Genomic DNA, 18,592 nt, shown 5'->3' with positions numbered 1-18,592 from the left:
CTCTGCCCCTCCTACCCCAGCTCCTCCCTCCAATCCGACCTCAACCATGGCCCCGAAGTGCCTTCTAGAATCAAGGGGTATGAGAAGGTGACAGTGACAGCCCACTCACTGGTCACAGGATCATGACTCATCAGGTTATTTATATTCAAAAAGCCCCCCGTGTAGCCCAGCAGACAAGGATCCCAGCCCAAGGCAAGAGAATAGGGGCCAGTTATTGATTTGACACATGTTTAAGCCTGAATATCACAGGCCAGGGAGTCCGAGGCGAGTGAGGGATTATGCCCATCCCTCCCTTGCCCGGCTCAGTGTCACAGAAAACTACATTTCCCAAACTACTTTGCCCTCCAGCTTCTCGGGTAGGTTTGGCCAATGGGAGGCACTGGCAGATGACGGACGGTAGAGGAGAAGGGCTATGTCAGAATGTTTCTGACACCTTTCTTGAGATATAACTCACACACACACACACACACACACACATACATAAAACCCACCCTTTTAAAGTGTACCAGTCAATGATTTTGTATAGTCACAGAGTTGTGCCACCATCAACTTTAGATTTTTTATCACCTCCCCCTATTCATCAGCAATGACGCCCCATCTCCCCTCCAACCCTGCCCCCAGCCCCTGGTAGCCACCAGTTTTTCCATCTCGATAGATTTGCCTCTTGTGGACTCTTCGTATAAGTAGATTTATATAATCTGTGGCCTTTATGTCCGGCTTCTCTCACGTAGCACCATGTTTTCAAGATTCATCCACGTTACAGCCCGTCTCGTACCCTCACTGCTTTTCATGGCCCAGTAATATTCCATCGTATGGATATACTGCATTTGGTTTATCAACGTTTGGATGGTTTCTACTTTTTGGCTCTTATGAATAATGCTGCTATGAACATTCACGTACCAGTTTTTGTGCGGATAAATGTTTTTATCTCTCTTGGGTGCGTACCTAGGAGTGGAAATGAAAGGTCATATGGCAATTCCATGTTTAACATTTTTTTAAAAAGATTTATTTATTTGAGAGAGAGAGAGCATGTGTGCAAAGGGGGAGGGGCAGGGGCGGTGGGAGAGCGAGAATCTCAGGCAGACTCCATGCTGAGCGCAGAGCCCGATGTGGGGCTGGATCTCATGACCTGAGCTGAAATCAAGAGTTAGATGTTTGACTGACTGTGCCACCCAGGCGCCCTCCATGTTTAACATTTTGAAGAACTGTCAAACTCTTTCCCGTAGTGGCCTTATGATTTTACATTCCCGTTCGCAATATACGACGTTTCCACATATGGTTCAATATAGGAAGGATCCTTGACAAAACCTGTTATTGTCTTTTTGATTCTAGTCTTCTGGTGGTTAGGAGATGGTATCTCATTGTGGTTTTGATTTGCATTACCCTAATGATGTTGAGCACCTCTTCATGTGCTTATTGACCATTTCTATATTTTCTTTGGAGAAACATCTATTTAAATCATTTGCCCAGGGCGCCTGCGTGGCTCAGTTGGTTAAGCATCTGCCTTTGGCTCAGGTCACGATCCTGGAGTCCTGGGATCGAGTCCCAGATCAGGCTACCTGCTCAGTGGGGAGTCTGCTTCTCCCTCTGCCCTTCACCCCACTCGTGCTCTCTCTCACTCTCAAATAATAAAAATAAATAAAATCTTTAAAAATAAATAAATCATTTGCTCATTTTTAAATTGGGTTATTTGTTTTTAGTGTGAGTTGTTAAGAGTTCCTCAAGTTCTTTATCAGATACAGTACTTGTAAATATTTTCTTCCATTCTGTGGAATATCTTTTCACCTTCTTGATGGTGTTCTTTGAAGCATACAACTTTAAAATTTTGGGGCCCAATTCATTTATTTTCTTTCGTCACTTGTGCTTTTGGTGTTCTATCTAAAAAACCATTGCCTAATTCAAGTTCAAGAAGATTTAATTAATTCCTGTGTTTTCTTCTGAGAGTTTTATGCTTCTAGTTTGACATTTAGCTCTGATCCATTTTGAGTTAATTTCTAGATATCGTGTTCCCTTCTATTCCCAGTATGTTGGACTTTGTTAAATGTTTTTCTGTTTTTTTTGTCCCTTGTTCTATTAAATATGGAAAATTTGTGGATTGATTTTTATATGTTGAACCAACCTTGAATTCCTGGGATAAATCACTGGGTCATGGTATATAATCTTTTTTTATATGTTGCTGGATTGTGGTGTTAATAATTTGTTGAGGATTTTTGCTTCTAAATTTATAAGCGATAATGGTCTGTAGTTTTCTTTCCTTTTTTTTTTTAACTTTTTAAAAAAGATTTTATTTATTTATTTGAGGGAAAGAGAGTGCATGAATGGAGGGAGAGACAGAGGGAGAAGCAGACTCCCTGCTGAGCAGGGAAGCTCAATCCTAGGACCCTGGGATCATGACCTGAGCCAAAGGCAGCCACTTAACTGACTGAGCCACTCAGGTGCCCCTGTAGTTTCGTTTTCTTATGATGTCTTTGTGTGGTTTGGGTATCACGGTAAGTGTAATTAAAGATCTGTCAGTTTTGTAAATCTCTTCAACATACTAATTTTTGGTTTTATTGATTTTCCCTACTTTCTCCTATTCTCTATTTCATTTGGTTCTGTTCTCGTCTTTATCATTTCTTTCCTTCTGCTTGATTCAGGTTTAGTTTGGTCTTTTTTTTTTTTTCTGATTTCTCAAGGTGAAAGGTTAGGTTCTTTATGTGAGACCTTTCTTCTTCTTCTTCTTCTTTTCTTTTTTCCTAATAGAGGCATTTATACCTATACATTTCCAAGCACTCACTTAGCTGCATCCCATTGGTGTTGATATGTTGTGTTTTCATTTTCATTCATCTCAAAGTATTTTCTAATTTCCCTTGTGAGTTCTTAGGCCCACTGATTATTTAGGAGTATGCTGTTCTTTTTTTTTTTTTTTTAAGATTTTATTTATTTATTTGACAGAGATAGAGACAGCCAGCGAGAGAGGGAACACAAGCAGGGGGAGTGGGAGAGGAAGAAACAGGCTCATAGCAGAGGAGCCTGATGTGGGGCTCGATCCCATAACGCCAGGATCACGCCCTGAGCCAAAGGCAGACGCTTTAACCGCTGTGCCACCCAGGCGCCCCAGGAGTATGCTGTTCTATTTCCACATGTCTGTGGACTCTTAACATTTCCTTCTGTTATTGATTGTGGTCAGAGACTATCATTTGTATGATCTCAATTCTTTTAAATTTATTGAGATTCATTTTATTTATTTATTTATTTATTTATTTATTTATTTTTTATTATTTATTTTTTTTTAAAGATTTTATTTATTTATTTGACAGAGAGAGAGACAGCCAGCGAGAGAGGGAACACAGGCAGGGGGAGTGGGAGAGGAAGAAGCAGGCTCCCAGCAGAGGAGCCTGATGTGGGGCTCGATCCCAGGACTCCAGGACCACGCCCTGAGCCGAAGGCAGACGCTTAACGACTGAGCCACCCAGGCGCCCCGAGATTCATTTTATATCCGAACATAAGGTCTGTCTTGGAGAATGTTCCATGTGCACCTGGGAAGAAAATGTATTCTGCTCTTGTTGGGTGAAGTAGTCCATAGTATCCGTCAGGTCTGGTTGATTTATAGTGCTGCTTAAGTTTTCTGTTTCCTTATTGATCGACTGCCTGGTTGTTATATCCATTATTGAAAGTAGAATATTGAAGTCTCCAACCATGATTGTTGAATTGCGTATTTCTCCCTTCAGTCCTGTCAGTGTCTGCTTCGTGTGTCTTTGAGCTCTGTTTTTTGGGTGCATATATGTTTATTTGTTATGTCTTTCTGATGGATTGACTCTTTTAGCATGATAAAATGTTCTTTGTCTCTATAATCAATTTTTGTCTTAAAGTCTATTTTGTTTGATAATAGTATAGCCTTTCAAACTCCTCTTTGGGTGTTGTCTGCACAGTCTAGCTTTTTCCATCACTAGGATGCTTCCTTCTCTGCTCCCGGAGGCACCCCCAGCAGTGGCTCCTTGTCTGTGATCCTAGCATCCATCAGCCTCTGTGGGGCCAGCACCTGATGAGTACCCCCACCCTGGCTCCAGATCCTGCCCTAGTTTCTGGGCTCTGGTAATACTACCTTCTTCCTATGTCTCTCCAGCTCTGGGGATACTGGCGACTTCCTGCTGTTATTAATCTCTGGGTGGCCTCACCATGCCTCGTTTGACTTCTCAGCTCTTCCATCACCTGGATAACTGGCTCCCTATATTGAGTTGCTTTTGTTTCAAATACCTAGAGTGGCTCTTGTTTGCTTCAACCCTGACTGATACATGGTGATTCCTGTCCCCAAAGAGTTTAAGACACAGAAGAATTTAAGGTTAGATTATACCCCCTTTCCCTACAGTTATGACCAAGACCAAGCATGACATGATGCTTTACCTAAAATAAGGGAAAGAAATCCCAGATCGCCCAGGGCAGGAAGGCAGATGAACAAGTAGATAGAATAGGGTTTCTTCTCCCCAGACGGATGAACATTCTGTTGGGGTATAGTGCAATGAAGTTAGCTCTCTGTATGATCTTGGGCAAGTTGCTTCCCCCCTCTGGGCCTCAGTTTTCTCAAGTGTAAAGGGGGGAGACTGGGATGCCTAGAAGACACCTAAGCTTTGCCATCTGAGACTGAAGTGCAGAACTTTCTTGTGGCATCCTGCTCACGGCCTAACCACTCCCATTATCCCACATGCCCCAAGTGGAAGCACAAGAAGCCCTCACTGAACCTTCTCTCCAATCCAAAGGTTTTAACTACTCTCATCACTGGCATTTGGAGCCCATTTTATTTTTAGGGATATAGGAAATCTCTTGAACTAAGTAAAAAGGACTCTCAGGCGTTATCTCTGGCAGGGTGTTGGTAAGGAAGGGCAGGGCAACTTCAGTTTGGAATTATTCCAGAAGCTTCCTCCTGCAGCCCTTTTCCATGTGCCAGATGCTTCTAAGAAATAAAAACTTAGAGGCAGAAGACCTGTGTTCCAGCCTTGCCTCGGCCGTAACTGACTATATGACTTTGGGCAAGTCACTTCCACTCTCTGGTTCTTGGCTGTCCATCTGAAAATCATGGGATTGGACCGCATAAGGCTCAGGCTCTCTTTTCAGGATATTTCTTGTTATCCTTAGGGATTTTCTTTGGTTCTCTAGCTGGCATAGGCCCCCGTAGAAGGTCCACAAGTATACCGGGAAGGACTGGAGAATTTTGTGGCAGGTGCCGCACATTGTCGGTGCAGAAGCGCTGCTGATTCTGGTTTCCCTAGCAGCCTCGGCCTGATGCTAAGTGGTGGTGCTCCCTCCAAACCCTTTCCCTCCTCTCACTGTCCTACCCGGTCCCTCCAACTCTGGCTATATGGACATTGCATGGCTGTGGCCTGAGAGCCTTCAATTTCAGTTTCCTAGCTGGCCTCTGAGCAAGACCATGGGGATTCCCTAGTATTTTTCAACACTGATCGTGAACTTTCCTTCTTCATGATAGCATGCAATCAGTGACTACTCACTGTGAACACATTCTTAATGGCAGGTACGGTATAGAGGAACCCAGTATGACTTTCCAAGTCCCATCCCGCCCATGGAGGCCCAGGATGGCCCACTTCCACTGCCCTTTCTTCCCCGAACTTCCTTAGCACTTTACTCTGGGGACACCCAAATTGGCATGTGAACTATTTTCTATTCTGGAGTAGACTTCATGCTTCTTGAAAACAAAATTGTGCTGTGTACTTTTCTGAGATGTCTTTGCATTGCCTCAAATAAGTGCTGTGATTTAAAAAAAACCCAATTTTTAGTATAATTTGGTATAGTTCAATAATAGTTCAATAATGGGTCCCCTGGGTGATGTCCTCTCTCATGGAAGTTTCTGCCCCAGCCCACTTGTTATAGAATGTGTGTTGCATGTCTAGCAGGAGACTTGAAGCCGACTTCTTGAGACTGCTGCCTCTTTCCTTCTGGAGAATCTTTTTTTTTTTTTTTAAGATTGATTTATTTATTTGAGAGAGAGAGAGGCGGGTTGGGGAGAACACGAACAGGAAGAGGGGCAGAGGGAGAGAAGGCATCTCCAGCAGACTCCCTGATGGGCACAGAGCCCGACGCAGGGCTCGATCTCATGACCCTGAGATCATGACCTGAGCTGAAATCAAGAGGCGGATGCTTAACCGACCAGGCCCCCCCACCTTTTTTCCCTCTGGAGAATCTTAAAAGTCAAAGCAGGGACTCCAGAAGTGAAGCCCCTTACTGATGCTCAGGGGCTTGTGGGAGTGGGCTCCACTCCCCACAGACTGGGGAGTGGAGACTTTTTTAAAGACTGCCCCACAGAAACAGAGGCGGCTCAGCGCTGAATACCTGATAAGCAGGTGCCTAATAAACACTTAATTGATTAATAAAGTGACTTTCCTGAGATGCCAGCGTTCCCTCCACCTCTTTCTTGGGAGCTCCTTTCTTCCTTTTAAATTGACTTTGGTGGGAATTGACCGCAGACGCTGGTCTCAGCAGGAGCTTGAATAGGACCTGTATTATGGCGGAGCAGAGAACACTTCACTCACAGGGAATAGGCCCCAGGACTTCTGTTTTGGTTCTGCAGTGACTTCACTCATTCATTTTACAAATATATTTCACAAGCACTTACGTGTCAGGCATGGCTCTGGACTCCACAAATACAAGGATGAACACCCATGGTCCCTGGTCTTACCTAAGTCACTTGGGGCATAGTGGGTGGATTAGTCAGCTCAGGCTGACAACATACCATAGATTGGGTAGCTTAAACAATAGAAATGTATTTCGTCCCATTTCTGGAGCCTGGGAGCTGCAGATCAGGGTCCAACAGAGTCAGCCTCTCTTCCTGCTACCCTCTTGCTATATCCTGGTACCCTCTTGCTATATCCTCACATGGCCTTTTCTCAGTGTGTGCAAAGGGGCGAGGAGAGAAGAGGAGAGAGGGAGAGAGGGCTCTGATATCTCTTCTTTTTTTTTTTTAAAGATTTTATTTATTTATTTGACAGAGATAGAGACAGCCAGCGAGAGAGGGAACACAAGCAGGGGGAGTGGGAGAGGAAGAAGCAGGCTCATAGTTGAGGAGCCTGATGTGGGGCTCGATCCCATAATGCCGGGATCACGCCCTGAGCCGAAGGCAGACGCTTAACGACTATGCCACCCAGGTGCCCCTCTGGTATCTCTTCTTATAAGGATATTAATCCTGTTGGATCAGGGCCCCATTCTTAGGACCTTATTTAACCTTAATTACTGCCTTTATAGGGTCCAACTCCAAACGTTGCCACCCTGGGGGTTAGGGCTTCAGCATATGGAGTTTGGAGGGACAGAAACGTTTATTCCATAACAGTGGGGAAGATGGAAAAATTAAGAGGCAGTGTAAAAGTATAAGCACTAAAAGTATAAAAACATGCATGAAAAGGTATACATTCAACTCAATATGGGAAGGGAAGAGGATGCAAATAGAGAGGTACCCAGAATGGTATTATTCTTTATACAGGTATTAAACATTTCATAATATTTAAACAAGCAATAGAAGACAGAATATAGTACAATGTGGTGAGAACTAACAGGTGGGGGTGGGGCAGGCCCAAGATGCCACAGGAGCATGTAGGGGAGGCCGTGTGAAATATGCCATCTCAGACCAGTAGGATCGACCCAGGGGAAGAAAGGAGGATAATGGCAAGTGGTCAGGAGCAAGTGCCCAGGCCAGAAGTGTTGCCCAGCAGACCTTGAACAGGTTGCTTGCTTTCTCAGAATTGCTCAATTCGGGAGTTCAGGACACCGGGAGAGCCCCACTGTTGAACTTGGCCTTCTTGCAGGAGAGATGTAGCCTGTGGGTCAGATTTACACCCTGTTACCAGAGGGAGGTTGTGTTTGGCACATGAGACATCTTTTGCTTTTGCCATGTCTTCAGAGCGAATCTCTCTTTGCCATTGTGACGTGTCGAAGGATGGTGTGCAAAGCATTTCCTAGAATTGACTGTTCCCAGCTACTCTGCTTGTCCATTTGTCCATCCATCCACTCATCCAGCATCTGTTTACTGAGCTCCTGTTCTGCCAGGGATTGGGTCAAGTGCTAGGACTTGAAGACCCAATAAGCTATGTTGGTCAACTCATGACCACAGAGCATGCCAACTAATGGGAAGTAACAAGCCTCCACATTTGCATAGGGCTTCCATGTTTCTAAGCACATTCTTGTAGCTTACCCATGTAGCCTTCAGTGTTGCTCTGTTCGCTAGGTTTCAGTTTTCTGAATGAGGAAACTGAGATTTCAAAGAGAAGAAGTGACTTGACCTTTGACTCCAAACTAAGGGGCTTTTCCCACCATGCCAGCCTGACACTAGGCATGACCTGAAAGACACAGGCCATGGCTGTCCCCTCCTTGCCTGGAAAAAACGCCCTCAGACAAGTCTTCCTGCACCCTGTCCCGTTCTCTGAGAATGTGCGCTCTGCTTTTGGGGAAGTCCTACCCATGAACGAAGTTTTCTGAGAAGGAGCAGGGAAGAAGATCTGGAAGAAACCTTCCTAGTTATTCAGTTCAACCACCAACTGATGACTTGGTGGCCTAGAAGGTAAAGAATAACGTAGCTGAACTTTTCTGTCTGTAAAGCCCTGACCGTGGTCTTACTGTTTCTTACCAACTCTTGGGCCCACCTCCTATCTTTTCAACAAACTCCTTTTTCTGAACCAATTAGCTAGGGCTGTGTTTACCAGCTAAGCACCTACGCTGCTAGAATTTGTAAAGAGCGATGTACTGTTTACTGATGACACCCATCCAGTCTTCTCAAGTGAAATGGAGTCCATATGCAAATTCTGTCAACAAACTGGAAAAATACTGATTTTTCAAGATAAGCTTCTAAAGGCCTACATTCAATGAACCGGTCTTATCATGTATATTAAATAAGACATTCAGAATGGAGGATATTGACTGAAGGCAGAATCCAGAAGAAATAAAAAACCAAAGGCATGTCTGACAATAGTATTAAAAAGTCAGGCTTTCTGGGGCTCCTGGGTGGCTCAGGCGTTAAGCGTCTGCCTTTGGCTCAGGGCGTGATCCCAGGGTCCTGGGATCAAGCCCCACATCAGGCTCCTCTGCTAGGAGCCTGCTTCTTCCTCTCCCACTCCCCCTGCCTGTGTTCCCTCTCTCACTGGCTGTCTCTCTCTGTCAAACAAATAAATAAGATCTTAAAAAAAAAAAAAGTCTGGCTTTCCCTCTCTCCTGGCTGAAATCTCTCAACAACGTTAATAAAAGTGCATTTATCTTGGTCAAGCTTAGGCGTGAGCTGACACATCAGACCACAAGATCAGGTGGGAAGAGCGCAGGAGCAGGGAAGACTGAGCAGGAATGTGGTGGGAGACGTGGTCAGTGTCGGTGATGCTGATAGTATATTTGAAAGTTCCTAAGAGAGCAAATCTTAAGAGTTCTTATCACCAGAAAAAATTTTTTTGCTATCTATGAGATGATAGATGTTAACTAATTCTGGTAATCATTTCACATTTCTAAATACGTATAAACCAAGTCACGATGCTGTGCACCTTGAACTTCATACAGGGCTGTATGTCCGTTAGATCTCAGTAAAACTGGAAAAAATGTAAAAAAAAAAAAAAAGGGAATAACTTAGCCTACCATAAACTCACCCTTCTGCTACCATAAGAAAGAACAGGGCGAGTTGAACAGGGCAAGAAAGAAGAGAGATCTTCTCTGGAAGGAGAGATCTGGAGAGATCTACCAGAAGGAAGCGCACCCCGAGTCCCCTGGAGGGAGCCAGATGCAGAAACTAAGTCCTGCCTTGCTTGCGTCTGGAGCTCTGGTCCAAGCACGCATTTCTTGGCTCTACCCAGAGCGTCCTACAGCTTCCAGTCCCTCTGGCCAAGCAGATCAAGTCCAAGATGGTACCTCTAATTCCTCCCTCCACCTCCAATCCCTGTTTTGGTTTTTTATAACTTGGGAACAATCTCTTCCTTTGTGGAAGCCAAAGAGAGTGGGCCTCCATCAGGGCTGGGTAGCTCGGTATTGATTTAGGGCTCCAGCCAGACAGGGACGCCCCAAATTTGAGAAAGGTTCTGCTTTGAACTTACCTAGAATTTTGTAATCTGAACATCTAAAGAAGCAGCTCTCTTCATTCCAGCGTATGTGCGTATTTTGTGTTGGTTGCTCAGTATTAAGAATTCTATTTGGAGAGAGGCTACCATGCTTCTAGGGTGGAGGGCTTTTGAAGGTCCTTCTCAGGCCTTGGGCCACCATGAGGGAAAGGAGCAACAGGGTGAGGTGAAGAGCTGTTGGGCCGCAGGGGGAAGGAGGCAGCTCTCCAGGAGGAAGAAAAGGGAAGGAGGGACGGGCACAGACTAGCATGAGGCCTCAGGTCACCCTGACACCTGTTGCCACGGCCCGGTGGCGGTTTCCTGCCACTTGTCAGGACACGCGTGCACAGAGAACACAATGGGTTTGTCTTAACAAGAAGATGCTTCCTGTTTTGCCACCTGGGCTCAGTGCCGAGAGGAAGAGTTTATGGGTCTGTGTTTTTCACGTCGCCAAGCTCTGCGAGGGAAGGTGTGGGGGCAGGTGAGGATGGGGGTCTGGGGAAAGGTGAAAGGGAAAGCAGAGGAGCCATTTGTCCTTCTAGAATTGCTCAGAGAAATCTTGTACCATTCTGGTCTCAGCCCGTGGAGGGAAAGTGATGGCTACACTGCCCTCCTAGCCCAGCAGCTCCATGCCAGAGCCCCTGCGTGTGCCTGACGGTTGTCCAGAATCTCCTTGGCTTTTTTTTTGTCCCTGAGTGAGAGACTTTTGCAGTGACCTTTATCTTGGTGAGGTGGCAAGAGCAGCTGGAAACTCGGACTGAAATAGCTCTGTGGTGAAACAGAGGCCGGAAAAGGTGATGCTGCTCTCAGGCCAGGTGATGGATGAGAAATCCAGCGTGCCTGCGCCCCACCCCCCAGACGGAGCCCACCACCGGGCCAACCCGACATATTTCACAGTGGAGTGTGTACATTTTATTTTAATTAAGTTTAATCAACTAATTAATTTTAATTACATTTAATCAATTAATTCATGTTTAAAAGATTTTATTTATTTGAGTGAGCAAGCGAGCATGCACGAATGGGGGGGGCAAGGACAGAGGGAGAGGGAGAAGCAGGCTCCCCACTGAGCAGGGAGCCTGATGGGAGGCTCAATCCCAGGACCCCATGATCACGACCTGAGCCAAAGGCAGACGCTTAACCCACTGAGCCACCCAGGCGCCCCTAATTAATTTTAATTAATTAATTAATTAAGGTGTATGAGAGGGTAAGCTTTATTTCTACTCTCAAACTCTTAACAACTTTGCATAAAGTCCTCATCGCTACCTCAGAGATGGCGGGAACTGTAATGAGCAGAGCGCCACCATGCACGACACAGTGGATTTTAATGTCCCCCCACCCCCACTTCGGGGGAAGGGAGGTCACACTATACACTTCTGGAGACACCCCAAAGGTTGTCTGGCACTTTGGTCCAGAAAGGATTTGGTTCAATTTCTTGCTGCCTTAAGATACTAAAAGGCACATGAAGTTTGGTTGCTCAACCCCTCTGGGCTGGGGTGGGGCAGAAGGTGGATAGGGAGGTGGTCTGGGACAGAGGGGCAGACCCTGGGTGTGGGTTCAAGTTCTTGTCGACAGAGGTGGTCGACGCTAGGTGGCTGCTGGGGTGGCTGAGGGCAGCTGAAACGCTCAGGCTGGGTGGATGCTGCCTTGTGGCCTTCGTCCGCCCAGTGCACCGGCTCACTGCCCCGGAGCCAGAGCTGGATCTCCCTCTGGGCCCCGCCACGGAGTCGTTGGTGCTGATGATGTTCTTGCTGATGCCGATGCTGAAGTCCCCCCTGATCGTGCCGGGGGCGGCCCGGTGTGTCCCAGTCCTATCATGGCCCTTGAGGAGCAGAGCACACGGGGGGTCTTCCCAGACCATGGCTGCCACAGGCCAGAGCTCCTGTAGGTGATGAGGCCCGGATAGAAGGGCTTCCTCCGCAGGGCATGGTAGTGCTTGGCAAGGACTCTCCCCACCAGCCTCAAGTCTCTCCTCTCAAACCACTGGGTCACATCCCCACCAAGCCGCTGCTCCACCCCATTTGGCTTCATTGCAACCAGGGTCTGCTCCCGGGTCCGGAGGACCCTCCCGAGTGGGGGCATGTGAGCAGGCTCGGGCCTGGGGCTGAGAGCCACTCAGCAGGCCAGGCTCCGCGGTGTGTTCCAAGAGGCTGCCCATGATCTCCCACTCGAGGGCTGCCGGCTGAGCGCCTGGAGTTTGTACATTTCGGTTATTAGAAAGCCCAGTGTCTTTATGCTTGTTTAGCTCGAGACCATCTGTTGTGGTAGAAGAGAACGGGTTCCAGGCTCTGCTTGGCCAGCCAAGTTTCCAGGAGCCCCCCCTTGTTTCCTCCTCTGGGGGTTGAACCAGGTGAGCTTGGAAGTCCTCTCTGGCCTCACTACTGGGGGACTCCACTGATCACCTCCAGGAGGGGCGGTGAGGTTCAGAGAAGCTTAGTTAACGCACATTTAGGAAATCCTAGTAGAGCTTCGGTCAGAAGGAAAACACGGGAGGAGTCTTGAAACCGTCCTTCCCACACAGTTGTTTAAGGAGACCATGTCTGCTTCCTCCTCTTGTACGCTCTCCACGGCACGCGAAGCCCTTCTCAACACAGCTCATTCAGCACCTCTGGCCTCGATCTCTGACTCCCACTCAGCCATTCCGGGCCAAGTATGAGTTCCCCCAAAGCACTGTGCACATTCCTTCTTCTGGGTGCTTCCACATGCTCTTCTCTCAAGGAGTGAAGGCTCTTTCTTCCCTTGTGAGACTCCAACTCATCATACAGAACCAGCTCCTGTAGCTCTCAGCTCCTGAAGAATTTCTGCTGCCGCAAGCCCAGAGCATGCCATTCACACCCAATGCCCACAGCACGCTGTTCACACTGCTCTGTTAGCACCTCTCAGTCTAACACGTATCCAGGGCACGTATGCGTCTTTCTGTCTCCGTCAGGTTACAAGGAAGTGGCACCTTGTTTATTTCTTAGATGCTTAACACAGCACCTGGCATATTCTTGGTGCTCAAACCGGTGGATATTAAATCAAAATGAAGAATTTTTCTGTTGATTTGACCTCGAACAGGATTCAGCTAGAGCTCAGGAGATAGTGGCCACTCTTTGGTAGAGCGAGGGAGGAGATGGGCAGAGGAGAGAAGCTTAATGGGCCTGTCTCGACCGAACTATACAGCCACCTGCCCCCGCTCCTCAAAGGTTAGTGTCAGCGTTGGCTTCTGAGTAAAATTCATGGGGTCCGTACTCTGGGAAGGCTCCCAGACTGATAAGGCAGGTCAGCGATTTTAAGGACCTCACCTGTTGTTGGAGGAAGGAAGGGAGCTGCTCTTATTCAGAGTCTGCTACATGCCGGGCCGGCATTACCGCATTTCCTCTCCCAACAATCCTATGAGGTAAGTACTCTGATGCCCATTCTACAGATGAGGAAATAGAAACTCAGAGAAGTTAAGGACTTTCCCAAAGGGGACTGATACCTAGTAGCAGAGAGCAAGGAATGGAACTCCCCCATCCATCCTCTTTCCCCTAAGCAACACTAGTTGGTAACCAGGAACCCAACTTCATAACCACCGAAAACCCCAAAGTCGAATGCTTCTGAGGCCAACATGCCAGCAGAGGAATCCCCTGACGGACCGCGTGTCCAGGCGGGACTCACTTCTGAAGCCGCGTCTTCACGAGCATTTCTGATTGGTGGAGGGTAGGTCACGTGCTCCTAGCTTCAAGGGAGCCTGGGAGTTGGAGTTCTTGGGGGAGGCAGGACCGTAAGGGAATTTCCTCCAGAAAGGCCAGCGTAAGACGATGGGCATCTACGAACAGGACAGATGTTCACGACACTGACGCACCCTAAATGTTACAGAGTAGGAAGTTATTTTAGATGCCCAAACAAATTTCTCTTTCAAATCCTGCTCCTTTCTCAAAATGTGGTTTGAAGGAAGAATTTTTATTACATAATTTTTGGGGCTGTCACTTACGTATAGTAAAGTTCACCTAGTTTGTTGTACGTATCTAGGGGTTTTTATAAATGCAGACAGTTGTGTAACCACTACGACAAGCAAGATACAGTATACAACAGTTTCATCACCCCCTATAGTTTTTGAAGCAAAGACTTTTAAAGCGAAGAACCAAAGGAGAACTGAAGAGACTCGATGTGTAAAATATCGACATATGCATGTCCTTGGCTCCCATCCCAGGGGTACAGAGACAAAGATTACCACAAAAAGACTAAAATATTCAAAAGTGTAATTGCCTTTCAAATGTCAGGTGTAGGGTTTAATGCAGGAAGGTGGGTGAGGTAAACTGGTGTGGTTCTGGCTCGCTGCGTGAATTCCTGCTTAGTTTGCCAGGCAGGCAACACCTTGAACAAATGCACAGCTTCCCACAGATCCGAGCAGAGGGAGGCCCATCTCTGACCTTTGGACTGTACACCTTGTCAGGCAAATGACAGGTGCATGGTGGGTCTGTGTCCCCACTTCTGCGTCGTGCTCCAGGTCACAGGGTCCAGAAACCCCTGGGTTGAAGAGGAGGCCAAAGGCTGGCAGTGTGTAGGGGTGGTGGTGTAGACATAGCTTTGATGTGTAGACAGAGGAGGAGGAGATGGAAGGGAGTGAACTGTAGGCCTGGGCTCGGGGGCTGAAGGGAAGCTCTCCATGGAGTCTAAGAATTCTAAATTTGAGCATGGCCTTTTAGGTCATTAAAAAATATACTTTGCATTATGGAAACATAGATTCTCAAAATACGATAGAACCTATTTTATTTAACAGTTTATTAGCTTGATTTATGGCATAACTCTCTGGGCATGCGGTGTGTAGGCCTCTATTGGTTGGTACGCTTGCCTGGGCCCTGCAGATGTTCGAGGCAGGCCTAAATGAATGCGTTGAGCTTCCTCAGAGATAGTTACCAAAGCTCCCTGCAGGCCAGGCTCCCTGATGGTAGCCCTGTACGCCTCTCCTGGGGAGGTGAAGGAGGAGGAGAATGAGCAAACATTTTTAGATGTGAACCATGTGCTTGAATCTGACCGGGGCCAAACTATCCTGACTGGTGGGTTTATCTTTGCCAATTTAAGATAAGGAAATGGAGGCTTAGTGATGTGAAAGTGCCTCCAGTGTCCAAGCTGGGATTCCAACCCAGATCTGTGGAGCTGCAGATCCTCAGAGCCCACCGCCTCCCCCTCAGGGAGTTAAACTCACTTCTGCTCTCCTCCTCACCAGGATTTGTATGGGGGAAGGAGTCAGTCGCTTAGATGGGTTGGAATGAGGCCGGTGCCGCTACTTTGCAGGGGAGGCTAGGGGGGAACCCTTATGTTTCCAGAACCTTCTCTGGGTTGACCCTATTTTTGTTCCCAAGCAGAGAAGGGCAAGGTACAGGTAGCTAGGACAGGGACAGCGCAAACACTCAGGTAAGGAGGTACCTGGGAATTGACTGTGGAGCAAGGGAAAGAAAGGGAGGTGGGAAAGGTTCTGCACGAAACCTTTGGCTTTGAGTTGTTCCCGATTTCAAATCCAGGCCCCACGATGAGCTGATTGTCTGATTCTGACAGAGTCGTGTGACTACCTGGAACCTCAGTTAATACCTGTGAAGGTACGATCGCTCAGAGTTTGCCCTGAGTCTCTGGGAGGACGAGCCGAAGCAGAACCAGAGAGGCACCTGGCCTGGTGCAAGTTCTCCACGGCGCTCCGTCCCCTTTCTCCTTCCTCTTGTTGACTGAATCACTGAGCCCATTTTGGCATTCTGTAGATCTCTACAGCTGAGAAATCTAAAAATAAACTTGAATTATGGTGGGTTTAGCCTTGAGGTCTCTGACTGTGTAAATAGCAGAAGTGAAAAAAAAAAAAAGCCATTTCATTTCTAGTGTTTGAAACCCAAGTTAAAGAACTCTCGTCATGTGGGCGACTCATAGTGGAGGGACGGGGGTGGTAAGGGCGCAGATTTGGTATTTTTTCATGTTGTTTTTGTTTTTGTTCTGTGATGATGTGTGGGACTCTCCAGGGATGTGTGTCACAGGCTATAAGGAGAAGGGGGAGGTGAAGTCACGGCAGGTGGGAAATTTGATTCTGTGTCTGACGTTATAGGACAGAATTGGGGCAAGGGGGAGTGTAGGTCAATGGGTGGAAAAGGGGATCTCACGCTCAAAGGTCCTGTGGCTATCATGCCCTTCATAAACCTCTGGCTTCAGGTCACGACTGAGCAAGTTTCTTAATTCCTTTTTCAGTGAGCTTCTGAAGAAAGGCCATCTTTGGGGACTTGCCTTATTCCTAAAATGCCAGTATGTCTGAAACTTAAAGTGGGTGGGTGTGGAGGCACCTGGGTGGCTCAGTTGGTTGAGTGTTCCGACTCTTGGTTTTGGCTCAGGTCATGATCTCAGGATCGTGAGATCAAGCCCTGCGGTGTTGGGCTCTGCACTCAGCGGGGGGGGGGGGGGCTTGTCTCTTTCTCTCTCTCCCTCTTCCTCTCCCCCCTCCCCCCACTCACACATGCTCTCTCTCTCAAATAAATAAATAAATAAATAAATAAATAAATCTTAAAAGAAAAAGTGTGAGCTTTTGGCTCACAGAGACTCAGTGGCCCACACTGACAGGAGCCACGGGTTTTCATCTTATTGTTATTTTTAACAAAATGCCTTCCCATCCCTCAGATCTAATGTTCACTCTTCCTACAACCCATGTTTTACAGGCTCAGAGAGATGAAGTGAATTCCCCCACGGTCCTAGGAGGGAGAGCCAGGGCTTGTACTGGCTCCTCCTTCTTTACACAGACTGGCCCTGGCCATCCCGAGAATGGTGGGCAAGTTGGGCTCAGGACCTGAGACCTGAGGAATCCGGGTCACCCAGACTTCTACCCCATGACCTTGACTTCCGCAGCTCTTTTTAAAAAAATGACATTCTATGTCCATGTTGTTGTTTTTTTTTTAAAGGAGTGAGTAACCCAAATAAAAACATACCATACCATGCTCCTTGATACTGCATTAATCTAGAACTCTCTGAAGGTGACAGTGGACAACCACGTTATCTCCTGTACCCACTGCAAATAACCGGAGGGAAGGGATTTAAAGGTCAATAAGAGGCTGTGGGATAGATCCAAGGGGGAGCTTCCTGATTGTAGTAAGAGCCACCGAAGCATGGAAGTGACACCTTTCCGGTCTCTGAGTCTCCAGCACCTTTTGGTGTTTGCTGAATACCACCACCTCTCCCTCTTGCTGGTGTTTATATTCATCCTTCTGGAGCCAGCTCAAAGGCCCCCACCCCCCACCCCCCACCCCCCACCCCCCATGCCAGACTTCCCAGCATCCCCAGCAAGAATTACGAGCTTTTCTTCCCTGCTCCGCAGCGTGACTCTCGTACTTCTATTTAGTACCCATGTTGTTCGCCCTGACTTAAAGCCAAGCCCTTGAATTCCTCCCTGTCCTGAGTGCTCGGAGGGCAGGGATGTGGACCCCCCATCCTGATCACCAATATCCAAGGCAGCTCCTGGCACATAGTCAGGACTCACCAAAGGTACGCTGAATTTCACCGTGAGTTGCCTGTTGGTGGTTTTAAATTTTTTAAAAACTTTATTAAATTTGAAAACTCAATCCCCAATGCCAGCATGCATATAAAAAGGACTCTCGTGCTCTGTTAGTAGGAATGTAAAGAGGTTCGACTTTTCTGGACAGTAATTTGAATTACTTTAAATGTGTATGCCTTTTGACCATATAATTTTCTTCTCTTTTCTCTTCCTTTCCCTCCCTGACTCCTTCCCTGTCTTCCTAAGGGGCTAATGAATGGCTTTTCATAAGGATATTGCTATTGTTATAGTCCTAACAATGTTTTTTAAACAATAGCAAAAATGGGATCAGTGCTAATATGGATTTGGATAAATAAATTGTGGTTTATATCTAAGAAACAATACCACGTAGCCATGACAATCGATGGTACATGAGTGGGTATTAGTCAGTTTGCGAAGTGACAAAAACCCATCATGAAAGAGCAAGCCTGGTACGGTCCCAATTTTGAAGAAAACATACAGATGGATCCCTGAGAAAGTGTCTGGGAGGGTTTACATCCAAATGTTTTAACCCTTTTTTGGGGTGGTGGGATTTTAGGGGATTTCTTCTTTTTGTTTTTCTGAATTTCTTCATTTTCCTGCAATGACCATGGATTACCTTCAGGACATGGAAAAACATCTTCACGTGTCTCGAGTTGACCCTCTAAGTGAAATCCTGGCTCCTCAAACTCTGAAAACCACAGAGACGAAATCAAACTGTGGGCAGTCGAGGTTGGAGGCCCTGTTGGACGTTCTCTGGGCCAAGAGGTTCTCCGATGTGGTTGCACGTTTGAGTTACCGGTGGAGCCTTCAAAACTCTGCTGCTCAGTCCACACCCTGTGCCACGAGATCAGGATCTCCAGGCTGGGGTCCAGGCATCCGAGTGCATTACATCCGCCCAGGGGATTCCCGTGTGCAGCCGACCCCGAGAGCCACTGCTGTGGAGTCGCTCTTGTCACACAGAAGCCACCAGCCACCTCTAGCTATTGACACTTAATTAAAATTAAGTAAAACTAACTAAAAGTTAAAAATCAGTTCCTTAGTC

At 47.0% G+C, this 18,592-nt stretch overlaps 1 pseudogene; it reads right to left on the bottom strand.

Annotated features, from left to right (window-relative positions):
• Positions 1-11,497: 11,497 nt before the first annotated feature.
• On the bottom strand, positions 11,498-12,204 carry LOC123781901 (nucleoside diphosphate kinase D, mitochondrial pseudogene; annotated as a pseudogene).
• Between the last annotated feature and the right edge of the window lie 6,388 nt (positions 12,205-18,592).

The sequence above is a fragment of the Ursus americanus genome, chromosome 23 (genome assembly GCF_024610735.1).
Source record: "Ursus americanus isolate L20-20 chromosome 23, mUrsAme1.1.p, whole genome shotgun sequence".
Taxonomy (NCBI): domain Eukaryota; kingdom Metazoa; phylum Chordata; class Mammalia; order Carnivora; family Ursidae; genus Ursus; species Ursus americanus.
Note: the sequence above shows the minus strand (reverse complement) of the source record. Positions and strands in the feature narration are given on the sequence as shown.